Genomic DNA, 20,118 nt, shown 5'->3' on the forward strand with positions numbered 1-20,118 from the left:
CTGAGTATGGATATCCTAAGATGTATATACAATACTAATGGCCCATCTCTCCACGTAAGTCACCCTAACGAGAAGGTCAACAGTACCAGACACCCCATCTTTTGTGAAAATGCAATACAAAAGAACCTCCTACAGCAATCAGAACAGACACTTCCATGGAGATTAGTGTTGCCATCTTTAGTTCCTTTTTACACGCACTTCCTGCCATGAGGATTCAACAAAACCATAGTTCTGCCAGTTCTTCATTCCTCCGTATTAGTGATGCTACACAGGACAAGTTCTGGGTTAGACAGGGAAAGGAAGAAACCTTCAATATCTCACTTATATTTAGAATCTAAAAAGGCCAAATGCAGTGAAAACAAAATGGTGATTACCAAGGGCAGTCAGCTGAGGGAAATGAGGGGGGAGGGGAGGTTTGTTAGAGTACCAAGTTGCAGTTCTGTATGAGAAACTCTAAAGATTTTGTACCTCATAACTATATTTTGATACTGTATTGAATACTAGAAACTTGCCAGGACTGCTTTCTCTTTGCAATATGAAGTATGCTTATGTAAGAAGCTCTATCAATTAACCTCACTGATCATTTCACTGTATTTATATATCAAGCATTATGTCCTACACCTTAAAATTTTTGAAGAATAAATGGAAGCTGGGGAACCTGGGTGGCTTGGCAGTTGGGTGTCTGCCTTCAGCTTGGGGCATGATCTCGAAGTCCCAGGATCAAGTCCCACATCGGGCTCCCTGCATGGAGCCTGCTTCTCCCTCTGCCTGTGTCTCTGCCTCTCTGTTTCTCATGAATAAATAAATAAAACCTTAAAAAAACAAAAGAATAAATGGAAGCTAAACTTCCTGGCTGATCCACATGGGTCCTAGAATCCTACCACCACCACCTCTTTATCATATAAGTAAAGATAAAGGAGAGACTTTGAGGAAAGATATTCCCAGATATTTGTGATCAGCTCTATTATGCCAGTGAATGCCCAGGGATTTAATTGCAGCTCCAATGAACAGAGGGGTAATTTGAACAAAGTCAAAGGCAGACAAGTCTCAAGTAGAGAAACCATCCAGAATCCACAAGGACTTTAAGGCTAAATAACACAAAGCTGAGGATTAACAATGGGAAGGCCACAGGGAAGGAATATAAGCATCAATTCCCAAGCCCTACTGTTTTATCTAAATGCAACAACATAGAAAGTACCATGTTTTAGTACTTCAGGTTGTAGCCAAGCAGTAGAGGAGCTTGGCAGCTTATGCAAACCTCAGGAAGAACTCACAGGTCAAAGAAGCAGGTCAACGAAGCAGGAAGAACACATGATCTTCTCCCCACAAGATTCATCACAGACCTGGTTCTCTGTCTTATTTCCTTTAGTCCCCATATTCAGTAAATCACGGAGGGCCATGGTTCAACTGCCCACCATTTATTCCCATATGTTGGGCAGCACCAACCATTGTAGACTGTCTTCACATGACTCCTTTCATGAACACCTGCCTCTTTCCAGGTAGAGATCATGCCCTTCTGTAGCAGGTAGGGTAACCATCCCCAAAGTCTGAATGTTAACTCCTAGAACCTGTGAACCTGTGACTATATTATGGTTGTATATTAAGGAGCAAAGACCACAGATGAAATTAAGATTGCTAATCCGCTGACCATAAAAATCAGAATATCCCAGCAGGACCAGTATAATCTTCTGGGTCTTTAAACATGGCAAAGGGAGGCAGAAGAGTACCAGAGTGATAAGACATAAGGTTTAGCTAACCATCATTGGTTTTAGAAGGGGGCCATGACCCAAAGTATAAGGGCAGCCTATAGTAGCTGGAGGAGTCAAGAATGTGGATTTAATCCCCAGTCTAGAACTTCTGCAGCTGTGCCTACACCTCTAATTTAGTCTAGTGAGATTGATTTCAGAACTGACTTCCCAAATTTTAAGGTGTCTGCTATTTTAAGCCACTTTGTGGTAATTTTCTTCAACAGGAATAGGAAACTCATATCTCATTTTATTAGGACTTAATGATTCATACCAAGAAACTGGTGTACAGGGAGAGGGCTGTTGAGCTTGACTTTCCTACTAAGGAATGACTAGCACCCACTGCCTCTCTACTTCCCAGGAGTACCAAATTGATGGCTCATTCTGCAATGAGAAACTTCATAATTACAGCCACACCACTACCATCACCACGGCCACCTTTCACAAGCAAGGAAATAAACCAGAGTATTGCCCTCAGTGGACATCTCCCTCACTTCCCAGCCCATACTTCCCCCAGAAGCAGTCTTACAGTGCCACATATAGCTCTCATTTGATAGTGTAGATAGTTGAAAAGGCAACTCATTCATAAGAACAAGGCCAGATCAGAAATTATTTGCATAGTATTGATTCCTGTGAGAGGGTAATAAAGTTTTAAGTTGTATATTATGTTTACACGTTTACATTAATACTTAAAATGTGCTAGGGATGCCTGGGTGGCTCAGTGGTTGAGTGTCTGCCTTCGGCTCAGGGCATGATCCTGGGTCCTGGGATCAAGTCCCACATCAGGTTCTCCACTGGGAGCCTGCTCTTCCCTCTGTCTATATCTTTGCCTTTCTGTGTCCCTCATGAATAAAAATCTTTTTTTTTTTAAATGTGCTATTTGCAGACCTGAGAAGATTCATGAAGAGCCTGCTAATGCAAGGTTTCTAAACATCTGACACTCAAACCTCTTCAGCTTTAAATGAATATTAGATCCTTTCACAAAAGCTCTTTGATACTCAAAAGTGGATTTCCTTTGCAGATCCAATCACATTTAAGTTTAGATTTTCCTTTAGAAATACTACGTCAGTTCATTTATCAGATTGGATGACTTTTTTGGTGTGTTGACATGAGTAGACTACAGTCCTCTTTCAGATACTAAGTGTTGCTAAGAAGGTATTTTGCAGATTTAACTAAAGCCCATCACCAGTTGACTTTAAGAAAGTGAGATTATTTTAGACAATGGCATGAGCCTGATACCAGTTTCATCACCTTAAGATCAAGGCTGTGGCTTTCTGAAGAGAGAATCTACCTAGTGGTTTCCTCTTTGTTCCTGGACTCCATCCTGATCATGATTGTCCTTTCCTGAGTGCCTGTGAACAATAGCTTTGGTGTGAACTCATTACCTCCATGAGCCTTTCATCTTAACTGTCTAAGTCTCCTGCTTTGAGGCTTGCTTAGCAAGATCTTCCCAGTTGTGTATCTATATAATGCTATTCTATCTATATAATGCTATTTATACTGTATGTTCACATTTTACTGGTTCTGCTTCTCTGGCACCAACCTGACTCAAGAAACCCCCAGTCCTAAGTGGAGCCCTAAGAAAGAAAGGGCTCTGTAGTAGGTTCAGATTGTAGGTCCACTATCCTGAACTCTTGCCATATAATCAAACAGTGCTGGAAGAGAAGTGGTACTTACATTATTAGACTCAAACAGATCCAGACATAAGGCAGAAACAGGCAGCCTATTTGCTTTGCTCCTACCTCCTCTGCACCAATTCCTTACATTCAGTTCAAATCTATGCACCTTAGGGATGGGGAGGAAGAGGAGTTTCTTCAAGTCAGGTACCTGAAGGAATATAATAACTTTAAGATCAGGAAGAAGACCAGGTAAGAAGCACTCAAGGGAGTAGACACACATGCAGATTTGGGGCCTATCAGTGACAGTAATCACTGTAGAGGCAGCACTACTCAGGGAAGCTGAATAACACCACCTTGGATCAAGGACTCCTTTTACAGTTGGGGAAGGGGGTGGGACAATAGACACATGACCATAGTATCCATTGGTCTGCAATAAATCCCAGTCAGTTTATCAAAGTCCAGAATTAATTACCAAGCACCAAGAAGCTGATCTCAGAGACAGTCTGTAGGAATACTTTCCTCAAGGCTCAAGTCGCCAAGTTAGTAATAGCCTAGGGATCTGTGACACTTCTTTTTAAAGATTTTATTTATTTATTCATGAGACACACAGAGAAAGAGGCAGAGACACAGGCAGAGGGAGAAGCAGGCTCCCTGCAGGGAGCCCGATGTGGGACTCAATCCCGGGATTCTAGGATCACGCCCTAGGCCGAAGACAGGCTCAACTGCTGAGCCACCCAGGCATCTCAACACTGTTCTCTTGAATGCTCTCTACAGCATGAGCAAATGGCTACTATATGGTGCTTTGTACTCATGCCCATGTGTTCTATATATTGGTGACAAAGTGGAAGAAATCATGCTAAATTCTCTCACCATCATTCCCAGTGATCCACTGGAGGAAGTGGTACTTGAGGCTCTAAGAGGTTAGATGTGGTCTTCTGTTAAGTGATTGGAGACAGCTCACAGATGACAGTTCCAATAAACCAGAGTTAGGTTCCTTTGGGTTATTTTGGGCTCCAGTCAGTAGCCCAAGAAGAAAAGTAAGGGTTTGGTTTACTGACAAGGTTCATAAGTCCCAACCATGAGTTTGGGGAGCTGCTATTAAATGGTGACAGAAATTAGTATGTCTAGAACTTAAGGGAATCAATCACAGCAGAGGGTCTTGGGCTAGAAATTTGGTCTGGCAGAAATGTTGGCTAAGTGTAAGAGAAATCTATTATGATTGATAGAAATAATGTCAGTTACATCCCTGAAGCCAACTGCAGAAGCACAGAATAGAACTTGCAACCAACCCTATCATTTTAGGGATGATGGACAGAAACCACCTTGACACATCAGTAACTGGATGTACTCAAAGGCAAGGCATCAGCTTTGATACTTCATTCACCCCAGATCTCTGTGACCAAGTTTACCTGCAGCTGAAGTATAGTGTTCTACCACTTTCCATCAACTTCCTCAGATGCTCTGATCTTTGATTCTCTACCCAAGGGTTTTCTCCAGCATCACATGCTATTTCTCAATCTACTTACTGGAAAGCCTGCTGGCAGAGCCAACTAACCAATGAACGGGATGTAGTAATCAGGTGGTAAATACTTTAGAATTGTTCTGCAGAGTGATGGGAAAGCTAAAACTATTTCATGGTTCCTTAGTCGCCAGCCACCTGGAGCAGTTACTGTTACATTTTCATTAGGATATATTTCTTAGCTGTAGTGAATCTACCGTCACATTTTATACTCAAATCACTTGTTTCCTGTGACCAGCTCTCAAACAAAGTACTTAAATCCTTGTGTCAGAATCTGCTTTTAGAGAAACCCAGACTAAGGTACTTACTCAAAATTGGCATGGCAAAGTCATAAGTTAGCCCATAAGTTACTATATAATAACTTATAGTTTTCTTCATGATTTGTTGGCAATAATTATAGGAATTGGAAGCATTAACTAGCAACTGAAGAGTGGGCAAAGTGGGAGAAAGCATACCAACTCCATTTTTTCAGAGATGTTTTTTTTCAGTCCTATCCATAGTTTACCTTGCATAAGTCATTCAACTCTTCATTTAAACGAACACTTTATTCTATGAATTATCTTAAATTATCTGTCACAAATCTTATGAAAAAACTCCAAGGTTCTTAATTTGAACATTTTTGCAACTAAATACTAAACATTGAGATTAAACAAAGAATTTAGATATACTGTTGAATTTACAGCTAAGCTGTGATTTAGCATTGTAGAGTAATAGCTCTGTGCTGGCCCATAGGCCACGCTTGAACTGAGCTGAGCTGAGCTGATTTGAATCTTGACAGAACATCCTTTATGAACCACCTTGAACACAAGAACTCTTAAGAGACTTATGATGCACTACTACAGGCCATCTCACTCACTTCCCTATTAGAGAGACTGTTATGAGACCGTTTTCATTGCCTCCAGAGACTTGATGAAATGTCAACAGTTTCAATGGAACTCAGATTCTAGTAAAAAGTAGACAACACATCAACTAGCTCTGAAAACAGATTCACCTTGGTCCCATAAGCCAGAGTCAGGCTTATCCGAAGAACCAAAAGGCACAATCAAGATTATAAAAAGCCAGTATCACGAGTCCAGGTCTCTCATAAGAGGATGAGGAAAATAAACCTTGAATCCCAGAGCACAGGTCCAGACAGAGCTGCTGTAGGTACCTATCTTGGTAATATTCAATGGTAAACTTTAATGGTTAAGGTGCAGGGTTCCTGAGGCACCTGGCTCACTCTGTTGGTAGAGCATCTGACCCTTGATCTTGGGGTCATGAGTTGAAGCCCCATGTTGGACATAGAGATTAGAGTTCGAAAAAGTGATTCTTTGTTACCCAACCACTAAGCATTGGCCTGCTAAGAGGGGCAATGCTAAGTGATCTCTTCTGCTTTTAAAGGCAATATACACCACAATTGGATGTGCTACTTCAATTTGCCAAGTAACCCAAAAGCTTTGAGCTTAAAGGGGAATTAAAAAAAAAAAAAAAAAGCTTTGCAACAGGGTCCAGCTTAGTTTGCCTGCATGCTCTGAGAAATAACTCCAAGTTTGTATGCCTCAATTCAGTCAGTCATCTTTTTTTAATAAGGGTAGGGTCACATGTCCAGTATTTAATAAATTTGAGGATTCAATTCTCCATGTAAATATGGTTAGCAGAAATAACACAAGTAGTATGAAAAGTAGGCTGTTATTTTTCCCACAAGGATCCTTGAGGGTGAGGGTGGGGGAACACTAGCTGGTAGTTTCAGGTCCTATCCAAATGTTATCTAGTTTAAGAGTAACAAAGAAAGTGTCCTGGCAAAGATGAGCACTGGATATTATGGGAAAGTATTAGAGCAAGCTACATATTTTAAGTAGAATTTCCCATTGCTGCACTTAGAAGGGTTTCCTGGCATAGTCTTTGCTTTACCAATATGTCTGTGCCTGTGTCAGCAAGAAAATATTGGGATCTGTAGCTTCCTGGAGACGTGTGGTCATGGTTAGTATTCACCTTAGTTTTTTACTGTTCTTTGGATGTTTCCCCTATTTTTAATAAAGTTGTACAGACCATTTTAGTTAAGATACAGCTCCTGTGGCATTTTTAGGTGTTGGCAAGATAGTCTTGGGCATTTCCTAGTACCTGTACAATGTATCTAAGAGGTGATCTTGGGGTACCTGGGTGGCTCAGTCAGTTAAGCGTCAGACTCTTGATTTTGGCTCAAATCACAATCTCAGGGTTGTGAGAACGAGCCCCACATCAGACTCCAAAATGGACATGGAAGCCACTTGGGATTCTTCCCTTTCCCCCCTCTCCCCACCAACCATCAAAACAAACAAACAAACAACAACAAAAACACCTTGATCTTACTGACCCTGTCCTTTCGGCCTTTTACACCTTTGATGTTAACTACTGCCAAATGCCTTCCAGTGAAATCCCATTGGATTCTAGCTGATAGAATCCTGAAACCTACTCCTGGAGCACCATAGCCCATAATGCTGGTGGAGAGCAGCTGCCCCGAAAAGTAATGAACACTTATTTTGAAGGTGCAGGGAACTTACCACTTAATGATCATGAAGGATTTAAGGACTTTCCCCCTGACTCTCATCACAATTAAGGCATTTGGGAATGGAACCCTGTTATTGTTGCACTCCTCCTAACCAGCTCCACTGTGGCATTCCCCCTCATAGGACAGCTGGATACCTCCAAGACCGTGGAGATGGCCATTCCTTTACCAGTTTCCTAAACTAGACCTTGCTGCACTGAGCTTACTAAAACTGAACTACAACATGATAGGAGGGGTTAATAAAGATGCCTATCTTCATCCTGGAAAAAACCTATCACCAGAACCATCTCACTAGCTGGGCCAGAGCTTTAGGAGTTAAATGAGTTCACAGCAAACATTACAGGCCCTATTCCCTAGAGTTATAATTTATAATTCATTTACCCTGGCAAGACAGATCTATTGTTCTAAAAAATTCAGCTTATCAGGTGCCCCACGTAACAACCAGGGAGATCCTCTGCCAACAACACAGGGGAGGAGACTACCCAATTGCAATAAATCCCAGTCAGTTTATCAAAGTCCAGAATTAATTACCAGCAGGAAAATGTAGAAATGAGTTAATCAAAGTACCTGGAGGTTCATAGACAAAGATCCAAGAAGGGGAAGTGAGTAGGACCAGAATGAAGGGATTGGAGGGAAGAAAGGCCTAAGATCTTTATGTCAAAGGTCTAAATACCTGAATTTGGAGAATAAGGACACCATCCAGAAAGGTCAAAGCTTAGATCTAAGTAGAACATTGACTTGCATATTTAAAATCCTATTTACTCTTTCCAGAAAAGGTTTGCAGTGGGCCAGTGAGCATGAAGACAAAAAGATGCAGGGCAGTAGTTTTTGAATAGTTTTCCCCCACCCAGGGTACATTTAGCAGTGTGTACAGATATTTTAGGTTGGGGAAGGAGGGGGATACTAGCATCTAATGGGTAGAGGACATGGATGCTTAACATTCTACAATAGACAGGGCATCCCCCCACCCCCAAATTAATACCCAACATCAAATTTCAGTTTAAAGAAACTAAGTTGGTTGAGCCAAGCAAATGGGTATGAAAGTAGTGCAAGCTGACTGCAAGACCTTGGGTAAGAGAATTAATTTAGTTGCCTAAGTCTTCACTACATCTCCAGGTATCTCTACCACATTAGCTATTAACAATGACAAGTTCTAAGTGAACACAATTTCATTAAGGAGGATTAAAGTGTCTGAAAACACTAGGTTAAAGTGTGAACTTCAGAACCATTGCTGGTGAGCTTAACAGACTACTAAGCCCTTCTCTCAGATATATCAAAGAGCTAAAGAGTAAGCACTCTCCTGCAGAACTTCATGAGCATTGTGTTTAGGTGTGTTAGCATCCTAAAGAATCTGAGTGGAAGTTTAGAGCTGCTCAGAAACTGACTGCAGTTCCTGAAGGCAGACTGGGTGACATAAGGGAAACAAATGGCAGTAAGTGTAATACAGATGGCTGGAGGCATTTCCATCTTTGTTATTGGCTAAGCCTAACAGATGTGAAACCTGGTCTAGCCAGTTGCCTCAAAGTTCCAGGGGAACTCTGGCATCATATTGTAATGCTTAGCTATATTGTGGTATTTAAAAGAACCTCTGAGAGGACTTAAATCTTAAATGCCTTAAAGAAGTTAATCAAGTTCATCTTAGACACCTTCCTGGACACAGGTATGTGCACCTGCTCTCATTTTCAGCCTTACTGCTCAGGTACTCTGGAGCTGTATTTTTCACCCAAGGGTCTTAATGGTTTCATCTCCCAAGACCTCCCAACCTCATGTGCAGTCTAGTTATTCCTACCACTCCAGGAGGTGGCACCCTGTCCCTGTGCATGTGATCTTACTTCCTTACTGGCTGTTAAGAGATTCCATGTGATTAGAAGTTGAATATGGATCTGTCACCCATGAAGAATTTGCCAGAGCAAGCACCAACCCAAAGGCAAGTCTCCATGGCCTTAAGCCCATTAAAATTGAGTGACATTTACATCCCTCCATCTGGTATAGGGGAATCCAGTACCTTGATGCAGCCAATGCTGAAAAGTAACATTCTCTAGAAACTAATGGGACATTCTTAAAGTTTCCTTCATGAAAGGAAGGCACCCCACAGTGGGTTCATCCTGAGAAAATTGTCCATGCTTAAAGTACCATGGTTTTAGAAGCATCCAATAAGCTTACAGACCCATGGGAAAACTGACATCCAGGCTGTAGTTAGTACAAGGTGCCCTAGATCTGCCTTGATCTACCAAATCTAATGGTACTAGAGGTATTTGTGATGCATAAAGATTCTCTATAAATCTCTGGGAAACACTAATAGGCAAATTAGAATGCAGACCCTTTAGGATTCTAGCAGAAGGCCATATCTTCTTATGGCAGAGAATTATGTTCCATTTGAGACACAGATCATGACTTACTTATTGGGCCCTGATAGAGATTTAGTCCTGGAAATGAGACACCAAGTAATAATATCCTTATTGGATACCCATCATAAGCTAGACTTTTTTGGATCTATTCAGGGGTGCCCATAGAAGAAGCCTATAAGCTAGCCATAATATCTATTAGTACCCACCCTTGTAACAAATTTTTTATGAAGTCTCCAAAACATAAGTTCCAAAAATCTGTTTTTCTACTTGAAATGTTGCTATAACGTCAAAGATTCAACTCTGACCATGATACTCTTACCTAAAGACCAGATATCTTACCTTTTTTTAGATACCACTAAGGTCTTAAAACCTGCTGCCCTCTCCAGGTTGGTACTGGCAATTCCAAAGTTGAGATTCTCCATAATCTTTGCTTGTCTACAAGAAAGGCACTTTGTTCTCAACTTCTCTACCTTATCTTTTTTTTAATATTTTATTTATTTATTCATGAGAAACACAGAAATAGAGAGGCAGAGACACAGGCAGAGGGAGAAGCAGGCTCCATGCAGGGCGCCCGACGTGGGACTCGATCCCAGGACCCCAGGATCACGCCCTGGGCTGAAGGCGGCACTAAATCACTGAGACACCCAGGCTGTCCCAACTTCTACCTTTTCACACAGAAAACAATACTTCTGTGATAGTTATTTTAGGGCTCTTTCCCTGGCCCACTTCCCATGACAGACTTTTGTGCTTTTTTTCTTTAGCTTTAACAAGATGCTTTATTGTCACCACACTGAACTCCTACTACAGTTCTCTCCTTCCCATAATGTTCATTTATTCAAAAACCAGATCAGGCCCCACAGAAGTAGGGGTTCTAGTGCCAAAAGCCCTGGAGGTATAGTTAGGGGGACCAGACCCTCTGGGGAGGAAATGTTTTTATAGTCATTTATTCACATTACTATACACTGGAATATGGGAAATTTGAGACTATTAAACATAAGATCTGAGTTGACATGGATATCTGGAGGCCTAAAGGATCATGATCCCATGTTAAAGTACAAACATAGGAGGATCTGGTAATAAAAGAAGCTCTGGCAAAAGTTTGGCTGACATATAATGCAATAGGTCTGGGGACCCATCCAGAAGTTACTACCCATGTCTGAATATATAATTGAGATTAACACTTGGCATTTGGATCAAAACCCCTACATTGGATCCCTGGTGTATGAAATAAGAACTATCACAGGATAACATAAATTGCAAGCTCTGAAACTGGCCCTACAACAGCCAAGATGCTAAGTCAAAAATATTGCATGAGGGTGGCCAAGTTTAGTACTATATTTAAGAATGTAGCAAAAAGCGTTGGTGATTCTTCTATCTCAATTCTACATTCTGGCTTATAAACTGGATACTAGAAATGACCAGACTGCTTCAAGTTCAGTCAAAAATTAGCACTGATTCTCAAATGGGTGAGGTTTCAAGGAGTAGATCTGGTCATCTACTTTATATGAGAGAGAAGGGGCCCAAAGTGAGAATATGCATAAATACCTGGGTGATAGGATATGGCCTAGCTATCTGGTCAACATCTTAGAAAGATTGAAAATCAAAGATAAGGAGACACTGATAGAGTAATACAGATGGACATATGGTACTGGACATGAAGTATGATGATTTTTATCCCATGTTAACACCCACCAGAAAGGATATACCACAGAAGATGTACTGAATAACCAAGTAGATAAAATGACTGCCATCTGACATTAGCCAGTCTTTCCATCACACAGATATAGGAATGAAGTAGCCACAGAGACAGAGCGGCTATATATAGGGCCGACACCAAACACTTGCTCTTACCAGAGAGACAACCTAGCTCCAATGGCCTATGGATATCTAACCTGCCAGCAATAGAGATCAAAGGGTAAGAAAAATTTAGAATGGCACGTGGAGAAGGGAGATATGTACCAATACAGTCTGGAAAGTAATTACAGGAGTGAGAGATGTAGTTCCTGCTGATCTCTTATGAGACTTATCTCAGGAAGAGGGCCCCATAGAAGTCATGGAGCTTCTCCCCAAATGAGTTTGGAGAAGTAAATATGTATAGCACAAAGGCTGGGTTGTTGTAGCCAAGGAACAAGGCACTGAAATCCCTTTAAGACAGAACCTGCTATAAACATTTGAATCAGCTGACAGCAACCAAGTCTAGGACATGCTCTTCCAGGGAGCAATTAGCCAAGGCTGAGTACAATGCAATATTAAGGCCTCAGTTTCTACCCAATCCAAGACTCCTCTACCAGCCATCTGCATTGGAACTCTACCCTAGGTTGGCAGAGACTAGACTGCAGAGCTGTACTGCAGTCTCAGGCTCTTCCTTTTCTTCCTACTTTGTTCACAGGTATTACAATAAAGCATGAAGATTTTCTCTGTCTGCCTTTATCTCCCTTTGCACCACCCACCTACTCCCCCTCCTCCCCATGAAGTCTCTTGGGTTTTAACTCAAACACCAAATTGACACAGTAATTGAAGTTTCTCTTCCTACTAGGGCCACCTGCCTGTGCATGCATGCCCTCTAGGTCTGCATTCAATGTTCTAACCATATACCATGAGATGGATAGAATCCAAGGGACACTTTTGTCTTTAATTCCTTAAACAAGCCAAGGAACTGGCCACAATCTATACTTAAATTCACATACTATTTCCTCAAGTCTACCCACAGCCATTTTCCTTTTAATAACATGTTTTATACCCATAGAACCTGGGATCTCCTACCCCTTACTGCTATGGAGACTTTAAAAATCTCTCTACCCTGTAGCCCTGAAGAAAGTCATGGTATCTAGCAACGAACTACTTCTGTCATACTAAAATAGGCTCACAGGACAATTAAACTCCCCCAACCCCACCACCACCCTCAGAAAAGATACTAGCTCTAGCCTAAAGCTTCTTGAAGTTTGTTCTAGGAGGTCTCTCTTGACCCTCAACCCTTACACCACTTCTTCCAGGATATGAGAATCTTCACTAATTATCTCAAATCTTGGCATTTTAATCTCTCCTGCTCAGACATGGCTACAGAAGAATTTCCAAGACTTCTGCTCTCAGTTTAACCCACCCCATCTGACATTTCAACAGAATGTCGTATATACAATAAAAACCCAAGTCTCTAAAACCTTAGAGAGGATCGTTCCTCCAAATCCCTAATGTATAGGGATTATTATCAATTTACTGCTAACAGATGAGTTAAGAAATAAATACAGCATGAGAAAGAGCTGTGAACACCATCTTCAACTTGCACTATGGCACATGAAGCTATTCAATTTCCCAGGACCCTCTCATCAAACCAGATCCAACAGCTAAGCATAGCCTGTTCTCCCAAGAGTTTAGACTTAGATACTGGTCTATCCTGGGAAGCCCGAGGTTTGTGCCAAAACCAGCCTATCTAGAAAGAAATCTTTAACCAGAGTATGCATGACAGATCACGTTACAAGAACCTGACAGACTCCATAGGCCAAGGACATTAGACTCACTTCCATATATAGTAGGACCTGGCTGAGTTCCAGGTCTGTCTGACTCTACCTTACAGTAACTGCATAGAGTGGTGGTATCCCCAACTCTACCACCACCATGGAGGAAACCCTGGCCCTGATATTCCACTGGTCCACACACTGTTGGAAGCTCCTGAATGCCTTGAAATCCTTATCCTGACCTCAACTCTTCTGCACACTGGTGTGGAGCCATGGAAAGGGAGATCAGCAACATTGTAGCCAACATGCCACTGTAGACTACCTTGTCATGACACCACAGCAATTCGGATCCCAGGTTAGTGTTTGAGATGCCATAGTCACCTGACTTTCCCTAGGTGGTCCTAAATCTATGTTAGTTACACCAAATCAGAACCAAGCTTGGAGTCCCTTTAAACTGGGCTGAATGAACCTTCCACCATAAGGTAAAGAAATCTTGCTTAGTGGATAGCTTTTCTACACAAACTGAGGAGGGCAGACTACTCAAAGCTAGAGAGAGGGGTTCAACTACATATACCCCTGAAATGTTCCCAGTCTCAAACCGATTCCTCTTTCTCCCTTTGATAAAATTGAGTGAGGAAACAGCAAAGCAGAAACTAGAAAAGTCCCTAAATATTACAATGAGAACAAACTATTTCACAGGAAGACAAAACCACTCCATGAGTTAGGACTGAGGTTTAAGAAAGCTCTACACCCAACATGGGGCTCAAACCTACAACCCTGAGATCAAGAGTCACATGCTCCACTGACTGAGCCTGCCAAGTACCCCCATAGGTTTTTTTTTTTTTTTTAATTTTTTTTTTTTTTTTTTTTATGATAGTCACAGAGAGAGAGAGAGAGAGGCAGAGACACAGGCAGAGGGAGAAGCAGGCTCCATGCACTGGGAGCCTGATGTGGGATTCGATCCCGGGTCTCCAGGATCGCGCCCTGGGCCAAAGGCAGGCGCCAAACCGCTGCGCCACCCAGGGATCCCCCCATAGGTTTTTTAATCTGCAACTCTTGCTCAACTCTACTTTCTACTTCAAGGGACCACTTTTAGGTAAATCCCCATGAATACTGGGGAGCCAAAACTGACAATACCCTCCCACAAAAGACATACTATGAACTTAAACAGCAGCCAGCCTGTCTAGCAATAATCTCCAAAACAAGTCCTAAGCCTTTTTCCATATTAGCCAACTCCCTAACAAAGGTTTTACCCCACTTTTAAAAAAATTAACTATAGGTGAGAACTTTACAGATGTGTTGTGTGCACCAAAACACATCTCCTTTGTATTTTGAATAGACTAATTGTCAACTTGGGTTTTCCTGGAATTTGTCCTTTATTCAAGTAATCAGTAGCTGCCTCTCATAGAACATTGCAAGAAAACAAGACCTGTATGAATTTTTCATGGACCAACAATTACTGCTAGGGTGTTCCAATGTTTGAAATGCCATTAGTCACACTATACCCCCAAGTATTTATTTTCCCTTAACATATACCTAGTCAATGTTATTGGAAGTCTCACACCTACAGTATGATTTGGTCATTCCATGGCATTTAAAGAAGTAACAATAGCCTTGTCAATCAGTACTGCAAGAAATGTATGGCCAAGTACATACAAACTAGGCTTCTCCTTGCCATTCCACTGCCTACTCCTTAATTCTACATGGTCTTCTAGCACCAATCAAACCAGTGGCCACTGCCTCAATCCTCCCCAACTCCCACAGCTCTGGTGTGTCACTATTCCCCTTCCTAGTCTACGGATCCCGTCCTTTCCTTCCTTCTAAAAGCAAGGAGACAAGTTTATTCAGGCAGTCAGATCCTTGCCTCTCAGGAGCTAAATTAAGACAGATCTTTTGTTTCCCCAACCCTCTCAGGAGTTTCCAGGGCATAATCTGAAGTTGTAGGAGAAAGAGAGAGAGACTAAAGAAAATGGCAGAGCATACCAGTTAGTAGGGAGCAGTTTTAGTAAGCAAAGGAAACTGACAGGAGACTTGTCTTGGACAGCAACAAGACAAATGTATCCCCACACCCACTCACCAAATCTTGGAAGTTTATAGGGGGGCCTTAACTAGGTACACTCATATATACCATGTAGCTGTTCGACATCACATTATCTCAAGGTCATGTCCTTGGAACAGCTTCTAGGAGCAGGAAAGCAAAATGGAATCCACATTCCAAAGGCAGAGGAGTGGGAGGAGCCTCTAATCTCCCAGGTCCAAGTCACAGGTAAACTGAATCACATCTTTTGCCTGGCCTTCCACAATAGGACCCCTTCCTTGTCCCTTCTCTAGCCCTAGTCTTGAACATAAGGCAATCTTTCACCAGGAAAATTTTGGGGAACTTTGCCCAGCTTAGTCTCAGGTGTCAATTCTGATATCAATCATAATTGTGCACTGGGTTTTTGCAAACCTCAATGTTGAAACCTATCTTCAAGTGATAATTTAGTGAAAACCCAAAATAGAAAAGAGATAGTCATAGCCATTCTTTTACAGGCAGACACACGAAAGGCCCCAGAGCCCATGTCTGGGCATGCCTCTTAGTTACAACTCCTACCCACTGTTTGATAAAAGACCTTTGAGCAGGGGAGAATCACTAAGACATGATTCCATTATATTGCAGTGATACAAGGTCAAGACTGCTGTATTATGTTTCCATCACCTTCTTTCTCTGACCAATCCCACCAAGAGAAACCCATGATTAGTCCTAATTTGAGTAGTTGAGAATTCTACCCTTGTCCTTATTCTATAAAATGATCAAAGTCAGCCTCGGATGTAGCAAACTACTTAGTTCAAAATGGATTCAGTGTAGACCTCATTGGTGGAACAAGCTGTACCAGGGTTGGTCAAGACATGGACACTAGACAGGGAAATTTGCCTCAGGGGATATCCACTGTTCCTTGGTAGACTGCATAGTACATTACCAGTTCAGAAGACTTGCTCTTAAGCAGAGATCTAAGTTCTTAGGACTGTGGTTTAACATGGGAACTTAGGACGTGAAAAGAACAAGTAATCAGTCACTAATATTTGTTGAAATTAGCATAGACCAATATCAGATCAGTGCTAGGTGACTACTGCTGGTCTATTATACCATAAGAAGTGGAATTGGCGGGATCCCTGGGTGGCGCAGCGGTTTGGCGCCTGCCTTTGGCCCAGGGCGCGATCCTGGAGACCCGGGATTGAATCCCACGTCGGGCTCCCGGTGCATGGAGCCTGCTTCTCCCTCTGCCTGTGTCTCTGCCTCTCTCTCTCTCTCTCTGTGACTATCATAAATAAATAAATTAAAAAAAAAAAAAAAAAAGAAGTGGAATTGGCTCTGGAACCTTTGGATTAGAGCTAAGCTTCACCTGTGAAGATGGGATGCTCCAGACATTAAGCCAAATCGTCTTTCCTGCCTATATTTTGCCTGTCCACTAGCAATTATGTTTAAAAATAATCAACTTTCAGATTTTCCCTTTTCCTAACAAGTTTTATCTTTAAGGACATTTTCTCCAAATTGAACAGTCAGTACCCATGGACAGAGCTTCCTAGCTGGTGAGTCTTAGAGTAGATTTCTTGATTGGAATAGGATATAACTCTCCCATTCCTCAGGAGAACTGGGACCTTCAGCCATGAGAAGCTTCATCTAGCTTTCCAAATCTCTTCAAATGTGGGTGTCATACAAGTATTTTCCATGTGAGCCATGAGTGAAAGTGATTGGAAAGCCATAGGCCAATTTGCTTTCATCTAAAATTCTATGGGAGATAGGGATGACCAAGCCAAGTTGCATTCAACATAATGTTAAGCTAATGAGGTTCTGTTAATTTGGGAGGTTTTTTTCTTTTAACCTGAAGGAAAACCTATTTGGGGCTTCTAAACACTAAAGAGAAAATTTTGGCTTAGACTAGTATTCAGTCTGGTGCCAAACTTCCAATGGAATTCAAATCCACAGAATAGAAGTTTTATCCATAGAGGCTATCCTAATAAATTAATCCTTCACTTTGATCTATTTGATGGTCTTAAAATTTCCTGTTTCAAACAGCTACATTACTTGATTAAAACAATGTTAAAATTAAAAAAAAAAAAAAAACAGCGTTGTGCTGTGGGACTTAGTATTCCAATTTTGTAAGCTGTAAATACCCCCCTTCTGTGCAGACTCTGGATTATATACTTGGACTTCCATTCCCCTGTCAATGAATCTCATTTTAGACAGCTATAGTCGCAGACTGTCCTGTATCAGGCCAAAAGATAAATTGTCTCACAACTTCAGGAATGATGAACCATTTTCTTCATCCTATGCAAACACCCACTGTGTACTTCATTTAACTCTAACAATCCAAGGATGTATGTCTAACCAGAAAACAGGATTGAGGGTAGCTGCCAACAGGTTTACACAACCAGAAGATGGAAGCTCTAGAAGTCCAGCTCAGGTCAGTGTCCCAGTCAATTCTAACGTCTAGATTATATCCTCTTGCTGCAAACCTCAGACTATTCCATGGAAAAGCAGCATTTTCAGAATTCCTATATAGGACAGATTTAGCAAATGATAGCCTGGTTTATAGGAAGTATACTCATAGCTTGAAACCATGTTTACATATCAAGCCAGATTAAGCAAGAATCAATTGCATTGCTAACAAACAGGGTAGACTCAGGGAACATGAGATAGAGGTGGTGGTGAGAGCTCTTCAAGGCACCCTTGGCGTCAAGATGGGCATGCAGTTATGAGTAAAACAAAAAAGACTCCTGAAAGAATGAAGTCATTAGATGTTACATGATTTGACAAAAAAAAAAAAAAAAGTAGAGATTCTTGATATTGCGAACCTGCTAATTCTTCAAGCACTTTTTGAATTAGAACATCTCAAATTTTGTTTTCCATCAAGAGATCCAGGCATAGGGAATTCAGATCTGAAATCCCTTTGTCTGGCAAAATAATATCCATAGCTTAACAGGATAAAGTTGTAACTGGCTAGCAATGAAAGATTGAAGGGGAATTAACTTAGCCAACATAAATAAAATAATGCTGCATTTTATCTTCTGAGCCTGTGGTGAAGGCTTCAAAGACTTCTAATTGTGATCAACTTAATTCCATGAGTCCTCCTATTCAAATTATTAAAACATAGTATTTTAGTTATGTTATCCCTTTTGGGTAATATTGCTGTCAACCCAACCTCGATTCAATAAATAAACTCACTTGTCACACTAAAAACTGGGGCACTTGAAGTACTAATGCAAGTATCCGTTCTGCATAACATTTAGGACAATAAGTTATATTTCACTTTAACTCAATATTTATATATTTATTTCTTTTAGCTCTTGTTTAAAAAGTGACTAAATTGGGATCCCTGGGTGGCTCAGCGGTATGGTGCCTGCCTTCCGCCCAGGGCGTGATCCTGGAGAACCGGGATCGAGTCCCGCATCGGGCTCCCTGCATGGAGCCTGCTTCTCCCTCTGCCTGTGTCTCTGCCTCTCTCTCTCTCTCTCTCTCTCTCTCTCATTAAGAAATAAATAAAATCTTAAAAAATAAAAAAAAGTGACTACATTTTATTAAAGTGCTTGAATATCAAATAACTATTTAAAATGTGAAAAAAAAAAAAGGTGAAGAACTTACTCCACGTAAATATATTTTCATTTAACAAACAGCAGGCACTACTAACTCAATCCCCACGATAGCCTTGAGATAAGTGCTATTTACGGATAAGGAAATTGAGGCACCAAGATGTGAACTAATTTGCTCAAATTACATACTAGGATCTCAAACAGGTAGTTTAATTTAAATGCAATTTGCCAACATATAGTATAACACCCAGTGCTCATCCCATCAAGTGCCCATCACCTAGTCACCCCATCTCCCCGTCCACCTCCCCTTCCACTACCCCTTGTTCATTTCCCAGAGTTAGGAGTCTCTCACGGTTTGTCTCCCTCTCTAATTTTTCCCTCTCAGTTCCCCTCCTTTCCCCTATATCCCTTTCACTATTTCTTATATTCCCTGTATGAGTGAAACCATATGATGATTGTCCTTCTCCGATTGACTTACTTCACTCAGCATAATACTCTCCAGTTCCAACCACGTAGAAGCAAATGGTGGGTATTTGTCATTTCTAATGGCTGAGTAATATTCCATTGTATATATAGACCACATCTCCTTTATCCATTCATCTATCGAAAGACATTGAGGCTCCTTCCAGTCAAACCAGGAAGTTTAAATCTGAAGTCCAGACCTTTAACCACTGGACTATGGTGCATCTCCAAATGTAGATCAGCAAACAGTGATCTGCATATAATGCACTCCATAGGTGTAAGCTACTGGCATAGCTACTGACGTGTGTCAACTAGACTAGACCAAGGAACACCCAAGGAACTGGTAAAACATTTTGGGGTGTGTCATTGAGGACCTGAATAGAACAAAATAGCAGAGGAATGAGAATTCTGAGTCACTTGATTTTTTTTTAGATAGAGATAGCATGTACGCACGTGAGTGGGGCAGGGAGGAGGTGGGCAGAGGGAAAGGGAGAATTTCAAGCAGGCTCCACACACAGTGCAGAGCCTAGTGCAGGGCTCAACCTCACCACCCCAAAATTATGACCCTGAGATAAAATCAAGAGTCAGACACTTAACCAACTAAGCCACCTAGGGCACTCCTGAGTCAATTAAAGAGTCAATATAAAATTTTTATTTCTTCCCTTTTTGTTTTGATATTTCAAAATATAATTCTACATCTAATCAGATCTAATAAAACTTGGCTTTCTGGTTATTCATTTTCATTCTATTTTACAAACTCTTGGCCCATGAAATTAGAAACAAACTGATCTGACACCTGATTGTGCATCTCAGACTGTCCAGGACACCTTCGCCTTATAACTTGATAAGCTATTACTGCCAGAAAATTAACCATTTTA

The sequence above is a fragment of the Vulpes vulpes genome, unplaced genomic scaffold, assembly GCF_048418805.1.
Source record: "Vulpes vulpes isolate BD-2025 unplaced genomic scaffold, VulVul3 u000000899, whole genome shotgun sequence".
Taxonomy (NCBI): Eukaryota; Metazoa; Chordata; class Mammalia; order Carnivora; family Canidae; genus Vulpes; species Vulpes vulpes.